The sequence below is a fragment of the Cynocephalus volans genome, chromosome 1 (assembly GCF_027409185.1).
Source record: "Cynocephalus volans isolate mCynVol1 chromosome 1, mCynVol1.pri, whole genome shotgun sequence".
In the NCBI taxonomy this organism is placed as follows: Eukaryota; Metazoa; Chordata; class Mammalia; order Dermoptera; family Cynocephalidae; genus Cynocephalus; species Cynocephalus volans.
In genome coordinates, this window is record NC_084460.1 from 213115056 (window position 1) to 213140125 (window position 25070).

Here is a 25070-nt window from a genome sequence, read left to right on the forward strand (position 1 = left end):
CAGCGGCTCCACTTCCAAAGCATCTATGCACTTTGTGAAGATGCATGCCATGTAATGAAATCCTAATATAATTATGCTGGTATGAAACTCGGGATATCTAAAGCTAGATATTTTCCTTCCTTAGACAAGAACTTGAGGGAAAAAAAGCCCTTTCTTTACTAGCCAGATAAAAATAGGCAATTGAGAAGAGTAAAAGAGATGGTTGGGGAAAAAAACAAAACAAAAATGCAGGTGGGAGTGGGGAACATACAGATATTTCTGATATTTTGAAACCAGGTTTGAGTCTCGAACATCCATAGATCCAGACAGAAATAGACACAGAGAATCCCTGGCAGACACATTAAATGCCCTGGGATCCAGAGATGAAGAAAGATGGGACCAAAAGTCATAGTTGGTCACTCGGAAAACATATTTGTCACCTCTGGCTATTTTTGAAAATTTCTAAAGAAACATGAGGTTATTGACAGGGCAACCTGACCTTCCATCAGTTAGCACTTGTATGAGTTAGGATGATTTGGTTGAAAGTGGTAAAAGATATAACTCAATATGGCTTAAGTAGGAAAGGTATCTGTAATTACATAACAGGATTCCAGGGACACACTGGTCTCAGTGTTGATGATTCAGTGGCTCAGCACATCAAGAACATAGATTCTGAGCACATTTCTACACACCCAGCTTCAGAATGTCACCTTGATCCTTTGGCTTGCTCATCACATGCTGATTCCAAACTAGCAGAATGAGTGCATGGGTGTGTGTTTAGGAGAAAAGAAATGGGGATATAAAGAAAATCAGTTAATCCAGAAGAACACCGAAAATGTACACACTGAGGAGCAAAGGAAAAGCAAGGTAAATAGAAATCACAGAAAGTTAGAAAGGAATTGTTTGAAAATAAAGAAATCACAATGTAGAATAGCTACTAGTAAAGCAGAATCCGTAGGTAGTGGCAACTGATTAGATGGGGGGCCAAGGACAGGAAAAGATAAAAAATCTGGCACTTTTCAATAGGATGATTAGAAAGTTGATTTTGACATAATTGGAGTTAGGGAACACAGGGCAGTTTACTGTTTAGTGAGAAGGCACAAGTTCAATTTTGAACAGTTTAGAATTGAACAGCATTTCCAGAATTTCTAAGTAGTGTAGCCTTATGTTGGCAATAAGGACAGATGGGGTTGCTATATCTGTGTTTTTACAGCATTTTACATAAGCTTGAGAAAATACACTTGCACATACTCAAGAGATTAATGTATGTGTGTGTGTATGTGTGTATGTGCGTGTGTGTGTGTGCATGTGGAAGAAGAGAGAATGGATCTAAAGTTCCTTTACGCAGTCCTTTATCACTGCTGGTTGAGACAGTTGCTTGGGAGACATCCAAATGTAGCTGTTTAATCAGACAGAATATAGAGGAATGGATGCCAACAATAGTGATAAGGTCTCTTGTCAGACAATCCCTGGGTAAAATCTCAGCTTTTACATTTACCAGCTGTGTTATTTGAATCAACACTGAAAATGTTTCTAACCTCAGTTTTTTCATCTGTATAATGGCTACAAGGGTACCACTGTTATTAAAATTCGTTCAATTGAATAAGATAATGAATATAAAATGCATAGAACAGTGCCTTAAACACTGTGTATGATTAATAAAACAGCTTTATTTACAAGTCAAATCCTGTTACTTTTAATGGCCATAATAAAAAATTCCAGCAAATAATATATCTTAAATTGAAAATTTAGCTTTAAATGAAATTACAAATTGACTTTAGTTACTTAAAAAAAAAACTACCAAAAACTAACATGCCATAATGTTGCAGCTGAAGAATCCTGTCATTTGGGTCATGTTTGTTGATATTTCCATGAGATTGTTGTCATTGAGTCATACAATTCCTTGACATCAATACCAGATTTCTTGTCAGAGTTCAGAAACACATTTTTCAATTCTATATACTAACAGATGAGCTTGCCATGAAATTAGCTTAACAATAATTTAATCTAAATTCCTAGACTATTTATTTGAATAGATCTTATATAATGCATGAAACTTGTTTATTTCTTCTACTCTGATCTTGCATAAGAGGATGTCAACATGAAAAACTTCAATGGATACGTTCTCTCTAGGTGAAAATATAGAGAGAACATAGCCTTAGATAAAGTCATCTAATGTAAGAAAAGAAATCTAATTAAATGAAAAAAAAGGAAAAAAAGAGTCACTGCAAGATGGCAATTGCATTATGCTGGCAAGAATACTGGGTATTCTGTGACATTCAATACCTAAGAGTCCATAGATAAATCATTTACTAACTCTAAGCCCCTTTTTCTTTCTTTTTACTGTGTCTTCCTTTTTAAAAAATGCTTTGAAATAATTTCAAATTAGTAATTTCTTAAAACAGAGATATTCTCTTACATAATCACAGTACAATTACAGAATTCAATGTATTTTTCATCTCAGATATTGTAGTTTCCATCTCAGACATTTCTCTAGAAGTTTGATTGTGTCATTTTTATGTCTTTTCAGGTATCTACTTAACTTTTTAAACATATAAAATATGCTTATAATTCTTTTAATTTTAATTTGCTGCTAATTCTAACACCTATGTCAGTTTGGTGTCATTTTTAAAAAATAACTTTTTATTTGAAAGAGTTTAAGACAAAGAGTTGCAAAAATAATACAGAGATTTCCCATATGCCCTTTCTTTAACTGTCCCCAATGATTATATCTTATGTAACTATGGTACCTTGTTAAAATAAGAAAACTGGCATTGGTTCAAAAACATTAACTCAGTTGTAGACCTTTATTGGGATTTCTCCAATTTTGCATGTACTCTGTGTGTGTGTTTGTGAGTACGTATGTGTACTGAGTAGGGAGTATGTTTCTTTGAAAGTCTATCACATGTATAGATTTGAGTAACCAACATCAGTCTCAGGATACAGAACTGTTCTGTCAACACACACACACACACACACACACACACACACACACACACACACACACACACACACACACACACACACACACACACACACAGAGCTTCTTTCATATTACTCCTTAATAATCACATTCTTCATTCACCTCTAACCTCTGGCAACCACTGATGTATTTTCTGACATTGTAACTTTGTCAGCACCCTGCTCTCTCAATGAGCCAACTGGCCATCCCTATATGGGATCCGAACCCATGGCCCTGGTGTTATTAGCACCACACTCTCCAGAGTGAACCATGGGCCGGCCCTGACATTGTAACATTGTGACTTCAAGTTTGTTCTATAAATGAAATGATTTAGTTTGTAACCCTTTGAGACTGGATACACACACACATAATAATTTCTATATCTCTATATATCCTGTCTAATATGTGTATATTATATATAACATTTAAAAATATATATATCACATTTTTTGAAAAAATAAATCTCTTCAAATTAGTTCGCTTAAGAATGGTATTGCCTTTACTAATGGATTTGGAGAAATATCATTATATTACTCTTATTTATTTATTTATCCATTTATCTAGATAGCTGTGTATACAGAGGGTATTTTTGTCTTTGTTCTGTTCTACTTGTTGGTTGGTTGAAGAAGGCGGTTGGAGCTTGATGTAAATATAGTTTGGCACATTGGTCTTAAGAATCTCTCTCAATTACAGTTGTCTAAAAAATCAATCACTGAGTTGTGTTTAAATAAGATCTATCAAATCTGAAAGAGAAGTCTGTATTATTTTCTGAAACTATGGCAAAAAGACAGTCAAAATATTTTCTGTCCAGCAAGAAACTTAATGCTGTGTACATAGAGTTAAATAATTGACACAAAACTAGCGAATTATTATATAAATATTTAGATGAACTAATAAAATATCTTATAATTCACATAGTATAAGTACTTAACAGTTAAACTATTATATTTGTAATAGTTTATGGTAGTCAAAGAATTGCAAACATTAGCTTAAGCACTAAAGTATTACATATGACAGACTGGTGGTCAAACTGTTATATTTTTGAGATTCTTGTTTATTAACTACTAATAATTATAGAAAGATCTGTGGCAAGGTAACAAGGAACAGAAAATGAATAGTGTAATCATAAGAAGGCTTGCCCCACCTGGCTCTGTTTACCACAGTGTACAATATTCATTGTGTTCCATTGGGCGCCCAAATGGAAACATTCTTTGATCTTCTTTTCTATATCCTGCTGTACAAGGAAATTTCAATAGAACATTTAAATTTTACAAAAACAGTTTTCACGAATAAAGTTGAAACTTATGTTTCTATGACTGTGATCAGTCAAAAAAAGTTTATACTTTCTGATTTATTTTTCTGGACAATCACTTTGAAACAAAGTAAAATGTAGAGTTGATCTCAAGAGAGGTGAAACTATAAGACCATTATTTTTTGTGTTTCAAGTCTCTACTGAATCTACTGTGTTAAGATTTATGTGGTACAGGCATACTTTTGTAATGTTTATACAGAAGATGTATGCAGATACTATTATTAATTCATTTTTAAATTTACAGTGCTGGTTGTTTTAGTCCGTTTTGTGTTGCTATAACAGAAATACCTGAGACTGGGTAATTAATAAGGAAAAGAGGTTTATTTGGCTCATGATTCTGGGACAGCTGCATCTGGCACAGGCCTCAGGCTGCTTCTACTCATGGCGGGAAAAACAGCAGGCAGCTGGCAGGTACAAGCAGATCACATGGTGAGAGGAAGCAAGAGAGAGAGAGGAGGTGCCAGGGTGTTTTTAAGCAACAAGCTCTCCAGGGAACTAATAGAGCGAGAACTCATGCATTACTCCTCCTCCCCCAGGGAGAGCATTAATCCATTCATGAGGGATCCGCCCCCATGACTCAATCAGTTTCCAGCACTGCCCCATTGAGGATCAAATTTCCACATGAGTTTTGGAGGGGACAACACATCCAAACTCCATCACTGGTATACACGTAAAGTGGTGGCATGCTCAAATTGCTTTCATTATTACAGAATTAATTTCAGGCAAAACAGACACCTTTAAGAACCACTGTGAATATCAATGTTTATATCATTCTGCATTTGTAAGGGTAAAACCTTCCAAAGTAAATCTATTTGCTCAAGTTTATATTTATAACAATATTGGGAAATAACAACGTATTTGATTTTTTTTTCTTGCCACCTTGATCCCTATCCATTAACTTAGTGGCATCCATTGCATGGACAGATGGGGTTGGGGGATGGGAGATACAAACAAGAGCAAAGTAGCCTACCAAGTTTCTTAACAGATTGTTTTAAAAATTCATGGTTCATACTATACTCTTAAATGAAGTCATTTTTAGATTTGAATAGCTGGCTTGTTTGAAGAAATTTTTTATGTTTTACCAAGATTTTCTATTTTTGTTTTTCCTTCAAAAACCAAAGAATTCAGCTTACAATACAAACAATAAAGTAAAAAAGTAATAAAGTAAAAAAATGTATGTATTGGTATGAGTCATCTCTTATTCCAAACTAGATAAAGACATATGGTTTGAAATGAGAGGAGACTTACGAAAGGAAATTAAGAAAATTAGTATTTTTGGAGGCTACAAGGTATGATCTAACCCTTTCCCCCTGTTCTTAAATTCCCCAAGCTGCCTACCAGGGTTGGGAAAGGAGAGCAAAAGACCAATATTTCTAGAGGAAACTAACTACTGAAAGATGAGAGCCCTATTGTCCTCCAAATATTCTTGCACTCAGAGAAGCACATGAAAACATTTAACAAATTTTAATGTTCCTTCATCTCCAGCCCAAGAGAAGCTCAGATATGGCAAAGGGCTATATAAGTTAGGGTGAGCAGAGAGCAGAAAGCGTAAATGTTCCCAGTGACAAGAGGGCACAGAACCCAAAACTGGAGCAGCAGGAATAGGAGCCCATGATTAAAAATCTATGGGAATTATACACCGCAACAGAAGCCAGGAAGATGCATGCCGATGCAAGGACCAGATACCTTTCCCTTATGTAAGAATAACATGCAAACCCTTCTCTGGTATTCCCCTTTTACTCCTCCAAATTTACTTTTTTCTTTTCTGTTCTAGACCTAGAGCTGACTTATATGAATTGCCCCACTTGGGTAGGCTCTGGTGGGTACCACCTGGATTATGGTTGGTTTGGACAATAAGAAGTACTGGCAAGAGATAAGAGGGATACAGAGAAATAAGTTAAGGTATTCATTTATATTTCCCACCTGCTCCCTCCACACCTCATCCCACTCTGTTTCTGCGAAGATAAGACAAACAGTGGCTGCCTTCTTCTCCATGCTTATTACTATCGTCTTCTCTGGGTTCCAGGTATTGCCTCTCCTTTTGCCTCTTAAGGTGTAGGAGTAGTAAAACTGTTGCAAATTTCTGAGTGGTTCACCATCCCTCAGTGATATCCCTTAATCTTGCCCACACTTCTGTAAATAATTCCTTCTTTATACTCTCTTTCTTTACCCTTTTGAGTGTGTCATTTATCACCTGATCTTGAGTTTAAATCACCCTCTGGCAAAAATAGAAGAAAAAGATAAAGGCCGAAATTTCTGGACCGATTAAATATTTACCCAGAAAACACCAGAAACCATGAGTTTCCTTTGAAAATGTACGAAATTTTTCCACAAATAGAGGAAATAGTATTTAAAAAAAAGAAAAAAGGAAAATTCTATTAAAAATGCATTAAAATATTTCGTGTTTTGTACACCTGAACTTGTGGCTTTTAAAATTTAACTAACTACATTTAAAGACATTGTTTTTCAAATTTCTTCTGAAAACAATTTTAAACTAAAAATTTTGACTCATTCTAAAAGATGTCATTTAAAAAAAAAATTATGAAACTTTTAAAACTACCCTAGAGAATTACGAAACTTTTAAAACTAAACTAGAGAATTTCTTAATTGAAATTAGTTTTAAATCAAGTACTGATTTGAAGATTTATTTTCCCAACTTCTCTGTAACTTATTTGTAAATTAATTTAAACAGTCAACCCCATGCCCAAAGAATTGTTTGTAATTTAGAAGTAATATAGATGTAATCATTATTTTCAGTTTGGACTAGTTTTACAATTCTAGGCCATTAATTTTCTAGATTTTATTTGTATGTTTATAAGGGTCAAAAATTAAACCCACAATGTCAATAAACTCAATATACTTGAGTTCCTTTTTAAGGAGATCTGTAAGTGTATGTGCATATGTCTATGTGTTTTTTTCTCTGTGTGTAAGTGTGTTGAGCAACCCCCAAATAGAATAAACCCAAAGAAATCCATGACAAGACACACAATGAAATTTTAGAAACTAAAGCCAAAAAAAAAAAAAAAAATCTTGAAAGCAACAGAGAGAAATGATGCATTGCTTATTTGAGAACACCAATTCGAATGACAGCAAATTTCTCAGCCAAAACCATAAACTTTAGAAAGAAGTGGCACAACATTTTTCAAGAGCAGAACAAAAATAACTGTAATTCTACATTTGATGAAAATATCCTTCAGGATAAAGGCATTCTCAGATGAAGGGAAACTAAGAGAATTTGTCAGTAGCAAACCTACCATTAAAGAATGGCTAAAGGAACAAAAAGGAAATGATCACAGAATGTTTGGAATTTCAGAAAAGAAAGAACTTTGGAATGGGTAAAAATAAAAGTAAATTCCATAGATTAACCTTTTCATGAGTCTCAAAGCATATTTCATAAAGGAGGAAAAAATTATAACACCATCTGATGTGATACTCAATGTATGTGGAAGAAATACCTAAGGCTATTATATTGTAAAAGTGGGGAAGTTAAAGGAATCTGAATGGAAGTAAGGTTTCTACACTTCACATGAAGTGGTAAACTTCAATACCAGTAGGCTGTAATAAGTTATATGTGTATAGGAAACTATACACAGCTATATATTCAAAATTACTGTAAATCAAGATAAGTTTTTTGTTTTTTTGTTTTTTGGAGTGTTAAAATACACCAAACAGGTGACATAAATGGAGAGATATCTAAGTGTTTCCCTCATGGGCAATGGATGCATGCTCTGGAGTGCTCTACCTAGGAAGCGGACCATGGTTTTAGGGATAGATTTGGGACCCACGGAGCCAAATTCAAAGTGGAAGAATAAGGAGGTTGAGGTTCCCACTAGGGAGCACTTGGGATGACATGGAGTCACAGTAAAAATCAATTATGAAAAGCCAATAATTAAAAAAATAGTCACACACAGGAGATATTATGGAAATGGAAAAGGGTAATAAAAAATTGGATTCAAATTAACATTGAAAGTTTTTAAAAAGCTTTATCAAATACAACCAACCATTTAAAACTTTTCTCCTTCCCATCTGCTAAATGCATAAGAGATCTATGGTATGGCAGTAAGAAAATATTGTAATATTGATAGATGAATAGAATACTATCCCAGAATAGTGAAAGTAAGGTTCTATGCAGTCTAGTACTGCTTACACTCCTGACCTAATCTGATTCCGTGTTCCCTGCTTATTGTACCCCAGATGTTTGGGTGGTCTTCCAGCTCACTGACAGCCAGATCACCTGCGGCCTTCACATATGCTGTTCTCTGCCTGGAACAGTCTGGTCTTACTTTTCAAGAAGCAACAAATATTTTCCTTACAGCATCATCTCAAAACTCACTTTAATGAAGTGGTCTTTCCTGAACTCAGCTAGGTTACCTGCCCTGGAGATTCTTTTATGTGTTATGTGTTACTAACCCAACAGTGATCTCATTACAGTGTAATTCTGTCTTTGCTCACCTGCCTTTCTTGTTAACTGTGAGCTTCCCAAGGGAAGGAAACATGTCTAAGTTTCTCACTGTTGTATCCTCAGACCCAAATATATGAAAAGTACTCAATAAATATTTATCTTTAAAAAATGAAAAAAAAAAAATAGTCACACAAAAAAGTCAAAACTCCAAGGTAAGCAGAAGTTCAAAGCCAAGCCAATGAGATCAGAGTGAGAGGAGGTCAGCCGCAGGAGAGAAGTTGGGGCAAGGAAGGCTGGTTCATGGTTTGCTGCTATGGGCTGACAAGTATGTTGTGAATTATGCTGAAAGCACCCAGCTCATTTGAAGTACAGTGGGCAGGAAGTGCAGTGTAGGGGCACATAATAACAATTACTTGATTTCCATACCTGCAAGGAGCTTTTCCTACATCATCTCATTTAATCCTCTCACAAGCCTGTGTAACAATAAATTTCAGCTTCCCTTTACAAATGATGTAACTGAGGCTTAGTGAATCTAATAACCTGGATATAATAATTTAGCCAAATGGGATTTGCCCAATATATTCATCTGGTCTAATTTTCATAGATCTTGATCATCATCAGCATTCATTTAGACTGAACTAAAGATCTGGATAGGTAAAAATGGAGTAATCTCTCTTCCAAAATTATGCGGCATGGCTAATAGAATATTTTCGTAAACTTTTTTTTTTTTTGGTTTTTCATGACTGGCACTCAGCCAGTGAGTGCACCGGCCATTCCTATATAGGATCCGAACCCGCGGCAGGAGCGTCGCTGCGCTCCTAGCGCCGCACTCTCCTGAGTGTGCCACGGGCTCGGCCCAAACTTTTTAAAAATTATATTAACAGAAACTTTTAAAATAAAACAAAGCAGGACCTTGGTTTACTGAGATCACAAGGAGGTTAAGAAAGAAAGAAGTAAAAGCCAAAGGTGAAAAAGAATGAGAATTATTCAATAGAGTCAATTTTGTCAAAGTATTAGTATCTGTGGTTTGCTTTTATTACTTTTTAAGTGATGAATCCTATAGAAAGGTAATGCATTTTTACTATTTATATTTACTATTTCTGAGAAGTCAGTGATGCCCGAGCTTCAGAATACAGGCTCAAAGTCAACTGACACAGATGAATCCAGAATCTGCTACTTCTTAACTGTGCAAACTTGAAGATATTTATTTGTAAAGTGGGGATAATCATTTGGGGTTCTGAGAGATTAAATCAATGGTACATACAAAACAGTCTAGTATCTGACTGGAATTTGAAAAACAATCAAATTTTTAGTGAACATTTGTCAAACAATGTTTGTTAAAAAATATTGATAGAAGATACTCTTAACAGGGCACGATGCTGATCTTCCATTGGAAATTAACCTCCACTTCTATTTTCACTTTGAACCCTGAAAAGAACACCAGCAAATGATTCTTCATAGTCATGTGGGACTTGTATGAAAGAGCATAGCGTGATCAAATAAAATGTAAGCCTGCTTTGGGAAAAAGTATCTCAAAGTATATCCCCTGCCTAAACTGAGTTAAGGCTACCATGTGGAACAAAGAAAAGCACATGGTTAATGAGTATGCTACATGGCCTTTAAAGAAAACAAATGTAGCAGAACATAAAATAGCTTGAAAAAATGCAATTGAAATATAATGGTTACTCTCAGTATTACACACATAAGGAAAAGGGATTATTTGGAAGGAAATAGTTGCAAGGAAAAACAAGCTGCAGCTTTTCTCACAGCAAAAGACTATAGAATAAAAGATGGAAGCTACGCCTCTTAGGTGGAATGGTTTGAATTCTGACTTTGTACAGTAGAAAAGTTGAGAGAAGACTAATTTCTCAAGAAGAAAATGTTTTAAAAATTAAGCGCTTGAATCAATATATCATTCTGGTTTAAAAGCAACAGAGTGGCATCTGGAGAATAGATTTTTATTTTTTAATCAAATGTAAACGTAAAAACAAAGATCCTTTACAACTTTATTTTAAGTGATCGATGTTACCATGAGTGATTGCTTTAATTTATTTTTGTAAGGCATGCATTGATTAAAAAATTAACACTTTGTTTCTGGCAGTCGTTTAGCAACAGTATGATGTCATTTTTATAAAATATTCTAAAATGATAGAAACATTTGTCATTGTAGGAAAATCTTATCCATTTCAAACTATTTACAAGATATCAACTCTATAATAAGAAACTAGATTTTTTTGTAACTCATTTTAAAAACCAATACTTCAGAATTAGGACTTCTATTTTATTATATAATATTTTGCAGATTAGTTAATCACTCGTCCGTTCTCAAATCTTCAACTGGTACTGAAGTATGAATTGGCAAGTCATATTCATTCATTTACATCCTAAAGGAACACTACTTTTGTTAAATATGGTTATGTCATAGAAATAAGCAAAATGTTTCCTCAAATTTGACTGCTCTATGGTCCTTTTCAAGACTTTAATACAATATACATTTTTCCTTTTAGCTAACATGAAGGGATGTCAAACTTGTGAGATGCATGAGATAATTTATAAAATCTCTTAGATGAGTTTCTTCCTAATATTTTTTCATTTTTCCTACTGGATATCTTAGTATGCGCTCCTTTTCTTTGTGTTAAATTTTCATATATAAGTAGAAATAATTTTCTATAAGAGGTTTTGAACCATCATTTAATATCACATTTTCTTAGAACTATAATGGTCATGTTTTAGTGTTAGTATTAAACAAAAGCAGAAATAAAATTTAGACAACATTTCTATGTTTCTTTTTTTTCATATGACAGAGATTAATGTCATGCTTTGGATTTCATTGGGGTGTTATTTTTCAATTTTAAGAAATCTTCAATAATTAGAGAGACCCCATGTTTTATAGCTACTGAAATTAATCTTTTCTTTAATGTCCAAATAAAACGGCTCAAGCTGAATCCTATGTTGTTGCTGGAATTAGAGCTCTGCCCTGAAAACACATGAAGATTGGGCTGGGGAAGGGAATGTTGATGATTCTTTTCTCATACCTCTCCTGGCAATCTTTTCTCAACAACCCTTTAACCATCTTCCACCACACTCTGTCAGCTTACTCCAGTCTGCTACAACCACAAAACACGAACAAAATTATGCCTACTTCTCCATGCAGAGCAATCACAAGAGTAAAACCAAACTTACCCTTTAATTGAACTTTAAAATTTGGGGGATAAGGTGGAAAGCTGCTGACAGCAACCGTGGCATGAAAACAGAACACAACCAAAAAGTAGACTCTAGATTAAAAAGGAATAAACTATCAACACAAACAACCACATAGATGAACCTCAAATGCATTATGTTAAGTAAAGAAGCCAGACTCAAAAGGTATGATCCCCTTCATATTTTAAGCAAAACTGTATAGAAAAAGCAAAAGCAAAGACAGATCGGTGTTGCCAGGGGCAGAGAGGCGGGTAAGGAACAAATTACAAAGGGGCATGAGGAAAGTTTATGGAGTAAAGGAAACCTCAACTTTGATTGTGTTGGTGCTTACCTGACTCTATATATATCTATCAAAATTTATAGAACTATCCAGCAAAAAGGGGATTTTACTAAACTTAAATTATGCATCAATAAACCTCTTTAAAAAAACTGGATACTATGAAATGTCGTTCTTTATATCCCGTGTGTACACCTTCAGAGGATTCTCCCACAGGCCCTCTTTCCGTTCAGCTCTAACTTCCTGATTCACTCTGAAACCGGAAGTATTATCTCCTCTTCATCTTGTTTCCCATTTCTAGGTTTCTCAGACTCTTGTCTTCCTTATCCTTCCAAAATAACCCTCAAATCTCTTAAAACCAAAAAAAATCAATTTACTTTAAAAATAATTTATTAGCAGGTCAAGACATTTTCACCACGCATCGTTTTGCACCAAATCATTGCTTTTACTTGATCATGACCAAAGACTTATGGAAGTGTTTCTTTTCCTTCTTGTTTTCTTTTTCACAAGTAAAAGAACCGTCTATCTCAAAGGGGGATTTACTGTTCCTCTTTGACATCTCAAATGCCTGTGGAAACTTTGCATTTGAGTCTTTGTTACCAGTCTCCCGCTCCCAGGTGTAATTTTAACAAAGGCTCTGAGGCCAAGTACCTGTGTTTTCCTTCCCTCCCAGCAGTTCTCATGGAAAGAAAAAAACTTAGTACTAGAAAATTCATCTTCTAGTTGAAATTTCTTTTCAAACTGTAATTTTTGGTTGCAAAATCTCTCTTCAGTCACTGGGCATATTAATTGCTCTAAGGACAAAAAGAACACACTATTAATTATCCATCTATTCCCTCATTTTCTTCCATAGATTTCTATGCAGAAAATATTTTCTATTTGAAACTGATTCTATGTTAAGAGGGAAAAAAAATTAGTGTTACTTCAAGGGGATAAAAATATTTTAAAAATTCTTTGCACATCTGCCTTTATGAGCATAAGCCAGTAACCTCAAGTTTATGGCTATATATGAGATCATACTCTTATGCCCAGCCCCTTCTACCCATAATTCAGCCAGTCCCCAGATTGTACTGGAAGACAGTGATCCTTGTCTCTCCCATTTCTGCATGTCTTCTGAGCAAAAGGCCTGGACAGTATGTTCCAGAATATCATATCAAGGATGCTTGTACAGCAAAAGCCTTGGAAGATAAAGACAGTATCCTCCTCCAAGATAGAGAGTAGATATGTTTACTAATCAGGATAATAGTGTCTCTCTCCAGGGCAAAGTTTGGATGGGTTTGCTAGTAGCCCCCTTTAAAAGACTGGGGTTCACAAGTGCAGAAGTACTCATCTGTGATGCAAACTCACTGGCTGCACCTCATCTACCTGGGCCACTCTGCTTCACCCTGTGGGATGTGGGGGGCAGGGGAACAAATGTGACCATGAACTCATGATGACTTCAGTGCTATGAGTAGCAAAGTCTTTTGTTTCTGACCCAGGAGTCTCATGTCTTCTACCAACATTCATGAAACTGTGTAAAATTAGCTCACAGGCAGTGTAAAATCTCAGACCCTTCATGGTTCTTGACAATACCATACTCACAAATCAAACCAGTTCACATCTGTGTGCCTTTCCGTGAGCTGATATCACCTGCAAGCTATTGAAGCAGTGACCACAATGCCAATGTTACTAGCATCTAGATCATAACCCTACAGATCTGCCCAGAACACTGCCTATACAACCTGCATGGTATTGCGCCAGAACTGCTATCAAAAGCTACACTCAAAAAGCTGCTCTGTTAAATGTGCTTTTCTGGGACATTCTCTCTTTGATTTTCTAAGACTGTTACCCAACCACTGATGCCATCACCACAGACTGCCCAACTCAGGCCTCTCTGAGATGCTCTGCAAAATGATAGGGAGACAATTTACCTTTTCTATGTGGGCTCTTTTGTACACATTTCATAGTAAGGTTTCTTGGCCATTGGGCTACTATGACTCAGTTTGGATTTACAGATAAATGGCTTCTCTTTTTCTCCATGATAAACACCCAGGACTAGCTGGTAGGGTCAGGGTGGGTTCTAATAAAGCCAATGTAATCTAACCAGGGTGATTCTTCCTCTCCAGCTCTCAAATCTTCTTGTTGAGTCAAGCTGCATTTGATGCATGCTCTCTTCAATTAGCATGATTCTATATCAGAGTGCCTGCAGTCACTGCTAAATTATAGCAATTTGGGTACTGTTAGGGAATCTATTGTCTCCCCTCAAAATTCATTTATTAAAGTCCTAATCCCCAATGTAACTATATTTGGAGATAGAGCCTTTAAGGAGATAATTAATGTTAAATGAAGGCATGAGGGTGGGGCCCCAATCCTACAGGACTAGTGTCCTTCTAAGAAGAAGACAATAGAATGCTCTCTCTTGCTCTCTCTCTCTGCCTTTTCCTCTCTCTTCCCCCATCCCATCATGCATGCACACAGAAAAGGTCATGTGAGGACACAGAAAAAAGGCAGCTATCTATGTATAAGCCAGGAAGAAAAGGCTCACCAGAAACTCACTATGACAACATCTTGATCTTGAACTTCTAGCCTCCAGGATAATAAGAAAATAAATGTCTACTGTTTAAGTCACCCAGTTTGTGGTATTTCATTACGGCAGCCTGAGCAGACTAATACAGAAATTCCCATGCCTTCCTACTCACTCTCACAGTTACAAGAAATACGAAACCTGGAGTGAAAGGAATTCCTCATCCAGGGACTCTGGCTTTGGAGAACACTTGATGTCAGACCCTGAACTACAGAGGGACTGCAATTTGCTTGGTGTAGAATATATAATGTTTATTGATTTTTATTCCTTTTAATAAAGCTTCTATTCATGCCTTCAAGACAGAAACATTGAAGGCAGCCTGCTGGGCTATTCAGGGGAAAGGTTTCATGAGTTGCTAACAAGAAGCTGATGTTATAGGAATCATGACACTTATGACGCAGCTTTGACCTTATAAGTCAAGGACATTCCAACACAGGATCAACTAAATATTTGAAAATAAAAAATTTATATGTTTTTCTATGAGCAACCATGATCAACAAACCATAAAGAAATATAACATCTCCATTCTATATAACTTTAAAAATATTTTTCCCAAGACCTGCAGTGTTCCAAGTCTTATAAAACCACATATAATACTTGATGCCAATTAGGAACTCTAATTAAATGCTAAGTATTAATCTTTGTAATGATAGTTGATATTTTCTGTTTTGTATAATTTTGTTTTCATATTTTATGAAAAAATTATATTATTTAAACAACCATAACATTTTATATTTTTCTATAGAATGATGATGTTAACAGCACATTTTACCCAACTGGCTGTGAAAAATCATCCAAAGTTCCCTAAAAAGAAATCTGTATGACAGCATGCTGTTACAATCTGGCACTAAGTCAAGGGGCCTCAGAGAACCACAGACTACCCCCATATGATACACATTGACACATCAGATATTTGAGAACAAAATGGCTACAATTTTATGAAACAAAAAGTGTCCTTAAGTGTAGTAGTTTCTGTTCCTCTTTTAGTATGTTTTCCTAGCGTTTCTTCTTGAAAGGGGACAAATAAAAAATATTATAACATATAATTCCAGTAAATTGAATCTTTACCCAACATTAATCTTTGTCATTTAAAAAATTAAAATATTTAATTTCTAACTTACAATAAATTACAAGAATGAATTATACTGCATATGAGAAAATCTATGATTTACTCTTAAGGCAGTCTACAGATACTAGGCAAAATTGTTGCTTTGCCTCCCACAGATTTGTCACCCCTTTTCCCTGGGTGACAGAGACACCAAAGATTACTCAAAGCCAATCTCTTCTGAGCAGTGAGAAGCCCTGAAAAGGGGTTAATCTCCTGGAACCCTCAAAAATGAGGTATTGGGAAAATATAGGAAAAATGGTCAGGGCCCCTCAAATGTTCAGAATCTTGCCGAGCATTTGATGTAAATAGGCATATGCACTCAGGTGTTCCTTGGTTATCATCTAGTGTAATTGCACATGTGCACCCAGGTGTCCTGGGTTATGGACTTAAGTATAAGGATGAGTGGCTCTGATCCACGGCACCTCCCATCAACTGGATGCCCCCCCATGGGGGGGTAGGCGTGGGGAGGTCACTACTGCTGCTGGAGGCTGCTGCTGCTAGTGCCCCTGGGACCCTCTGCAAGGCCACTGCTGGACCTGTAAGCTGCTGCCACTGAGGAAGCTGAGGACTGAGCTCATACCATCTGCCAACAGCTCCTGGAATCTTTCCCAATTACCTAGCATGGACCTGTGTGTGAAGGGTCCCAGGGGAGCCTGTGTCTGGGGACCCAGCCTGGCATGGTGTCCCAGTCTGTACAATGGGTTTGGAGGGTCTGAGCCCTAGCTCTGACAATATAAATGGAAACTTAGTATAACTAAAATAATGAAACATTTTGGCTTTAGTTATGACTTGCCTTATTTTACACGAGGCATTCCTTCCATTTGGGAAATTAACCACAAATCAGGGTTCTCTTCCTGCATTTATTTTCCAGACTAGGAAGTTAGAGGAAGAGAACATAGGTGGGGTTTTTGCTAAGTACAGTTTAACCAGGCCCTGTGAGGTACATTTGCTTTATGCATACTCCACACAAAATATAGAGGGAATTTCTCTTGTCATCTTCTTGTCTGTCAAGTGTCAGGGACTGTTTTATCATTGTGGGTTTTCTTCTACATAAGAGACCAAGGCAAAAAGAAAAACTCCTGGAAATTTTGAAGAGGTTATTTATCAAATGATTGAGATGCTCCTGGCCTGTTTGTCCTCAGATTCATTCCTTGACCCTCCCATTGTCTGCTCTGTATCACAGACTGACAAGTTCTGCAGGTTGATTTTCCCAGGATTCACTGGGGCCAGCTGATAAGAGACCAGGAGAAGCCAGAATACATCTGCCCCTGTCCCTGCCTCAGCTACTCCATCAGCTCGCCATAACCTCCATGACTCTACCTTCCACTAGAAAGGTCCATTGGATTCCAGCCTCCATCAGATGGTCCTGGCCTCTGTCCTCCGATATCATCCTACTTCCTTTATCTCAATAGCCTGCTTGTGGTGATGACTTTCTACTATTCCTAATATCTGGGTTAACTCCCATTCTCTCTGTTATCTTTATCTACTATATCACCAATTCCTAACAGTAACACCTCTCTGTTGGAAATTCTTTTTGTGTGTGTGATTGGTGCTTTATTTAATTTTATTTATTATTTATTCTTTATTTTTTCATTTGTCATTATACAATGTAATCGATTTCTGTGGCCCTTTCCCCATCCCTCTCCCCCTCCCTACCCCCCAGCAACCTCAGTTCTGCTCTCTTCTCCTAAAAAATTCAACAAATTATTGTGATTGTTGTATCTTGTTTGTTTATTTATTTATTTATTTTCATTAGATCACACATATAAGTGAGAACATGCTTAAAGTGGTTTTAATTTTTCTGTTTAGATCCTAATACATTTATTTATTTGCTTGCTTGTTTACCTATGTCTTCACTTATGCTCTGCCTTGCTCCAGACAAGGTTTAAGGCAATTTGGGGAGAAATATAAAATACATACAAGAACATATCACTAATGAGTAGTTGACATATTTTTTCAAAGCTAGGTGGGAGAGCAGGGCACCTGAGGACCTCACCAGCCATGAGCAGTCCCCCACCTGCCTGACCAACAGCAGCAATGTGCCTAGAGACCTCTTCAGCTATGAACCTCAGCCCCCTCCACTGCTGTAGACATAGGTGCCAGGAGAGTGGTGTGCCACAGCCACCACCACACCCACAGCAGCAGCCACCATCACCTTATAGGTGGCCCATTGACCACTCAAGAGCATCAACAAAGAGTCACCAGTGGAGCCCAGGAAAGGGGTGAGCAAGTGCAGACCTATGATTCAGTGGCCAAACCTACAGGGGGAGTTGCACAACCACACACAGTGGCAAGCCTGTGGGTGGGAGGTACTTGCACAGCTCAGGAGAATGCCTTGATTCAGGGAGAGACACATTCAGAACCCCCAAGAGTGCAGAAACCCAGGATACCCAAATACAATGAAATAATAGCAGTAAACTTCTCAGGTATAGGGAGAGATTTGGATCTTCAGATCCAGGAGGCTCAAAGATCCCCAAAGAGATTCAATCTAAAAAGGTCCTCTCTGAGACACATTATAGACAAACTTGCAAAGCTCAAAGACAAAGAGAAAATCTTCAAAAAAGCAAGAGAAAAGTATCAAGTCACCTATAAGGGAGTCCCCATCAGACTAACTGGTGACTTGTCAACAGAAACTCTATTGGCCAGAAGAGAATGAGATGATATATTCGAAATACTAAAAAAGCAAAACTGCCAGCCAAGAATTCTATACCCAGCAATGCTATGTTACAGAAATGAGGGAGAAATAGTGTATTCCCCAAACAAAAATTATGGGAGTTTGCCACCTCAAGAGTATCCTGCACTTGGAATCTGAAAAATCATAATCACTACCATGAATATACAAAAAAGAACAAAACCCACTGGTAGAACAAAAATGCAAATGAGAAAGAGAAAGAAACTTTATCTTACCACCTCAAAAAACCAACAAACACTGAAGACAAATAATAAAAGGAGAAGAAAGGAACAAAAGGTATTTAAAATACCCAAATGAAAATCAATAAAATGCCTGGAGTAAGTCAATACCTTTTAATAACCACTCTAAATGTAAATAGACTAAATTCTCTACTCAAAAGACATAGACTGACTGATAGAATTCAAAAGCTAGACCCAACTATATGCTGTCTTCAAGAGACTCACTTCACCTGTAAAGACACACACAGACTAATAGTGAAGAGATGGAAAAAGATATATCATGCAACTGGAAACCAAAAACGAGCATGACTAGCTGTTTCTATACTGGATAAAATAGACTCTAAAGCAACAACCACAAAAAGAGATAGAGAAGGCCACTATTAAAGAGAGTAATCCAGCAAGAAGACTTAACAGACGTAAATACACACACACACACACACACACACGTACGCATGCACGCACGCACACACACACACACACCCAACACTGGAGCACACAGATATATAAAGCAAACACTAGTAGATCTAAACAAAGAGATAGACCCTAATACAATTGTAGTTAGGGACCTGAACATCCCACTCGCAGCACTAAACAGATCATCTAGGGAATAAATCAACAGAGAAACAAACAAACAAAGAAAATAAAAATAACAGAGAAACACAAGAATTAAGCTACACTTTAGACAAATTGAACCTGGCAGATATCTACAGAACATTTCACCCAACAACTACAGAATATATTCTTATCAGCACATTGAACATTCTCCAGGATACACCACATGTTAGATCACAGTCTCAGCAAATTTTAAAAAATTGAATTTCAAATATCTTTTTAGACCACAACATGTCCTGACCCGCAGGATATTCAATGCAGACCCTGGAGGGGGGAGTGGGAATTGGATGGGACAAGAGACGAGAGAAATGGAGACAAGACAGTACTCTGATCAAGTCTCATTTATTAGCCAGAAGGTCACAGCTTATATAGCCAGCAGGAGAGAATCAGCAGATAAGGAAGTGAGCAGCAGATGGTTTACTGAGAAAACTGCAGAGCTGGTTGTTCCAGTAAATGGAAAATTCCCCTGTTATCTATGGTAAGTTGCAAATTTACCCACACACATAGTGCACACAAGGGGGAGGGATGGAAGATAACAGCAAACAAGGCTCTGAGGCCTCGAGGCAATAGCCAGGCTCTATGGCTCCAGACCACAACAGATTAAAACTAGAAATCAATAACAAGCAAAACTCTGGAAACTATACAACTACATGGAAATTAAGCAAAATGCTCCTGAACAACCTATGGGTCCAAGAAGAAATTAAACAGAAAATCAAAAAATATCTTGAAACTAATGAAAGTAAAGAAACATCACACCAAAACCTGTGGGATGCTGCAAAAGCAGTACTAAGAGGGAAATTTGTTGCAATAAATGCTCACATCAAAAGAACAGAAAGATTTCAAATAAACAACCTAATGCTATACCTAAAGAACTAGAAAAACAAGAACAACCAAATGCCAGAATTATTGGACAGAAAGAAGTAATTAAGATCAGAACAGAACTAAATGAAATAGAGACCCCCAAATGATACAAAAGATCAATGAAACAAAAAGTTGGTTCTTTGAGAAGATAAAATAGAAAAAACATTACCTAGGTCATCTAAAAAAAGACAACAGAAGACCAAACTAACAAAAATCAGAAATGAAAAAGGAGATATGCCAACTGATTACACAGAAATACAGAGAATCATTAGAGACTAACATAAACAACTATATGCCAACAAATTTGAAAACCTGGAGGAAATGGATAAATTTCTGGATACATGCAAACTACCAAGATTGAACCTAGAGGAAATAGAAAACATGAAAAAACAATAAAAAGCAACAAAATTGAAGCAGTAATTAGCAGTCTCCCAACAAAGACAAGCCCAGGACCAGATGGCTTTACTGCTGAATTCTACCAAATCTTTAAAGAGATATTAATGCCAATTCTCTTCAAACTATTCCAAAAAATTGAACAGAGGTCATTCTCCCAGACTCATTCTATGAGGCCATCATCAACCTGATACCAAAACCAGACAGAGATACAACAAAAAAAGAAAACTACAGGCCAATATCTCTAATGAATATAGATGCAAAATCCTCAATAAAATACAGCAAACAGAATATGGCAATACATCAAGAAAATTATGCACCACGATCAAGTGGGTTTCATCTCAGGGACGCAAGGATGGTTCAGTATACACAAGTTAGTAAATGTGATACACCACATGAACAAAACCAAGGATGAAAACCATATGGTTATCTCAATAGTTGCAGAAAAAGCATTTGACAAAATTCAGTAACCTTTATGATAAAGACTCTCAGAAAATAACACATAGAAGGAACGTATCTCAACACAATAAAAGCCTTATACAACATCCTAGAATGGGAACAAGACAAGGATGCCCATTCTCACCACTACTATTTGACATAGTATTGGAAGTACTAGCCAGAGCAATCAGGCAGCAGAAAGAAATGAAGAGCATTCAGATTGGAAAAGACAAAGTTAAACTGTCCCTGTTTGCTGATGACATGATCTTATATATAGAAAAACCTAAAGACTCTACAGTAAAACACTTCAAGCTGATAAACAATTTCAGTAAAGTTGCAGGATACAAAATCAATAGGCAAAATTCAGTAGCATGTTTATACTTCAATAATGCACTAGCAGAAAAAGAAATCAAGAAAGCAAGCCTGTTTAAAACACTCACCAAAAAAATAAAACATCTGGGAATCAATTTAGCCAATGAGATGAAAGATCTCTACAATGAGAACTATAAATCACTACTGAAAAAATTAAAGAGCACAAAAAAAGATGGAAAGACATTCCATGCTCATGGACTGGAAGAATTAACACTGTGAAAATGTCCATACTATCCAAAGCTATCTACAGATTCAATGCAATCCTCATCAAAATAACAATGACATTCTTCACAGGTATAGAAAAAATAATCATAACATTCATTTGAAAAAAAAAAAAAATACCCCGAATAGCCAAAGCAGTCCTGAGCAAAAATAACTAACTAAATAAATAAGGCCAGAGGCATAACATTATGTGGCTTCAAATTATACTACAAAGCTATAGTAACCAAAACAGCATGGATGGTGCTGGCTTAAAAGCAGACAGTCAGACCAATGGAACAGAACAGAAAACCCAGAAATCATCCTACATTCTTACAGCCAACTGATCTTTGACAAAGACAACAAGAACACACATTGGGGGAAAGACTGCCTCTTCAATAAATGTTGCTGGGAAAACTAGACATCCATGTGTAGAAGAATAAAACTAGACCCACACCCCTTGCCATATACCAAAATCAACTCAAAATGGTAAAGACTTAAATATAAGATCTGAAACTATAAGACCTAAGAGAAGATACAAGGGAAACACTTCAGGAAGTAGGAGTGGGCAAAGACTTTATGAATAAGACCCCCAAAACACAGGAAACAAAAGAAAGAATAAACTAATGGGATTACATGTAACCAGAAGACTTCTGCAAAGCAAAAAAAAAAAAAAACCCCAAACAAAAACAAAACAATTAGCAGAGCAAAAAGACAACCTACAGAATGGGAGAAAATATTTGCAAACTATGCATCTGACAAGGGATTAATATCTAGAATATATAAGGAACTCAAACAAATTAACAGTAAAAAACCAAGTAACCCAATTAAAAAATGGGCAAAGGAGCTGAATAGATGTTTCTCAAAGGAAGATATACAAACGGTTAACAAACACATGAAAAAAATGCTCAGCATCACTAAGCATCAGGGAAATGCAAGTCAAAACCACATTGAGATATCATCTTGCCCCAGTTAGATTGGCTATTGTCAAAAAGACAAAATAACAAATTCTGGTGAGCATGTGGAGAATGAGGAGCCCTTCTACACTGTTGGTGGGACTGTAAGTTAGTGCAGCCATTGTGGAAAACAGTATGGAGGTTCCTCGAAAAACTGCAGATAGAACTGTCATAAGATCCAGCAATCCCACTGCTGGGTTTGTACCCAAAGGAATGGAAATCATCATGTAGAAGGGATAAACATGTACCCACATGTTTATGGCAGCTCTATTCACAAAAGCCAAAAGTTGGACCTAACCTAAATGTCCATTGTTGGACAACTGGATAAGGAAAATATCATATATACATACACACAATGGAATACTAGTCAGCTATAAAAAAGAACAAATTTCTACCATTTGCAGCAACATGGATGGACTTAGAGAAAATTATGTTAAGTGAAATAAGCCAGGCCCGGAAAGAGAAATACTGCATGTCCTCACTCATAAATGTGAGATAAAAAATGAACAAATATATAGAAAAAGAAAGATACAACAGTCACAATAATCCATTGAACTTTCAAAAGGAGAGAACAGAAGTGAGCTACCAGAGGTGGGAAAGGGCAAAGGGAGGGGGTTAGTGAGAAATTGATAAAGAGCCACAAAAGTGATTACATTGTGTAATGCTGGGTGTACTAACAATCCTGATTTGATCATCATGTAATCCACATGTGTTGATATTCAATGCTGTACCCCACAGATACGTATAATCAATTATGTTTCAGAAAATAAAAATAAAATAAATATTAAATGCCAGGCACAGAAAGAGAAATACCACTCATACTCACTCATAAGTGGGAGCTAAGAAAGGAAGGGAGGAAGGAAGAGAAAGAAAAGAAAACAAAAGATACTGAACGTTCAGAAGCAGAGAACAGAACTGTGGTGATGAGAGGAGGAGAGGGTTAGGGAGAAATTGGTTAATGGACACAAGGAATGTTTAGGTTTAGTAATGATGAACATGATAATTCTGATTTGATCATCACACATTGTACACAGGTGTACAGATTCAACTCTGTACCCCACAAACATGTATAATCAATTATGTTTCAATAAAAATAAATAAAGCTAGGTGGGAAGATGAATTAAAATAATTAAATAAAATAATGTTAGTATAAAGCTAAAATAATGAACAACCAGACTTTGGTAGTGGACAATGCATTCATTTAGCTCTAAATTTGCCAGCATAACTGTAAAACAAGAAAGTGATTGGCTCAAAAATTCAGAGGTAGGAAGAGAGAAGGAGGAGAGGAAAAGGACCCAATTGCTTGTTTAACTATTATGAGTATCTTACTTGCAACATATATTTAAGTTGCATACAGGTTTATCCTTTATTTTTAAAAATTTTTATCTTTAAAAAAGAAGGCACTTAAGCATTCATGAGGCCACCTAGTATTGCTTGGTTCGCTCACAACCAACCCTTCTCCAATGTTCCCAGAGTTGATTCAGTCCAAAGAGCTTACATGATGCATCCTGGCCACAGCAGAGATAACATCCTTGCTTGTCAAGGTCCCCTCCAGGGCCCTAGTGGGTTTATAGGCCTTCAGTGTAACATTCTGCCAGAGTTGCTCCATGTTATGTTTTCAGTGGGGCTTCAGGTTTTTACTATGCTCAAACCTTTGTCCATTGAATTCAAAGTATTTCCTCTCTGCAAGGAAGGAATTCAATATAGAATCTGTCAAAATTAGCCCTTTCTCCATGTCCGATGAATTTATCAAAGTTGGGATCAGCTTCCCAGACCAGACACCCTCTTTTCTCACGCAGAATCTTCCTGTTTGGGAGTCTACAAGTCATTTCCTAACAGGGACTTCTATTAAAGCAACTCTGGCTCTCGAAAGGTCCTAACAGCATTGAATACTGTTTGAACAACTTGTTTTGTTGCTTCCAAATGATGCACAATATTTTACAGTATCTACAACCACATATCTTTACTCATTTCCTTTACATTATTTTCAACATGTCCCCTTTGTCCTCTGTATAAAATTTTCTTTGGGATCTACACCTAAAACTTGTTTCTCAGGGACAGACAAAATAACACGTAGATTCATTATGTACAGACAGATTTCTTTCCAAATGGTTTGCTCCAGTTTACGTTCCTAATAATAATAATTTACAAAGATTTATAAACATTCTCATTTCCCCACATCCTTGCCAATATTTTAATCTAATTTTCTACTTTTACGTAATAAGATTGTAAAGAAAGATTTCATTATAGTTTGGCTTTTCTTTATCAATGAGTTTGAGCATTTTTTCATATACTTTTAAGTCAACTCCACTTTTTTGTGAATCAGCTGCTCATTGTCTTCACCAAATCTTCAGTCAATATCTGGCAGCCTCACTGTTGACTCTATTTTTCAAAATTAACCTATTTATCACAGATGTGTTTTTATACAAATTTAATATGAGTGTATTATTTCTCAAAACTCCAGCTGAAAGTTTGATTCAAACTGCAGAAAATATACACATAAACTTGTGGAAAATTCATATCTTA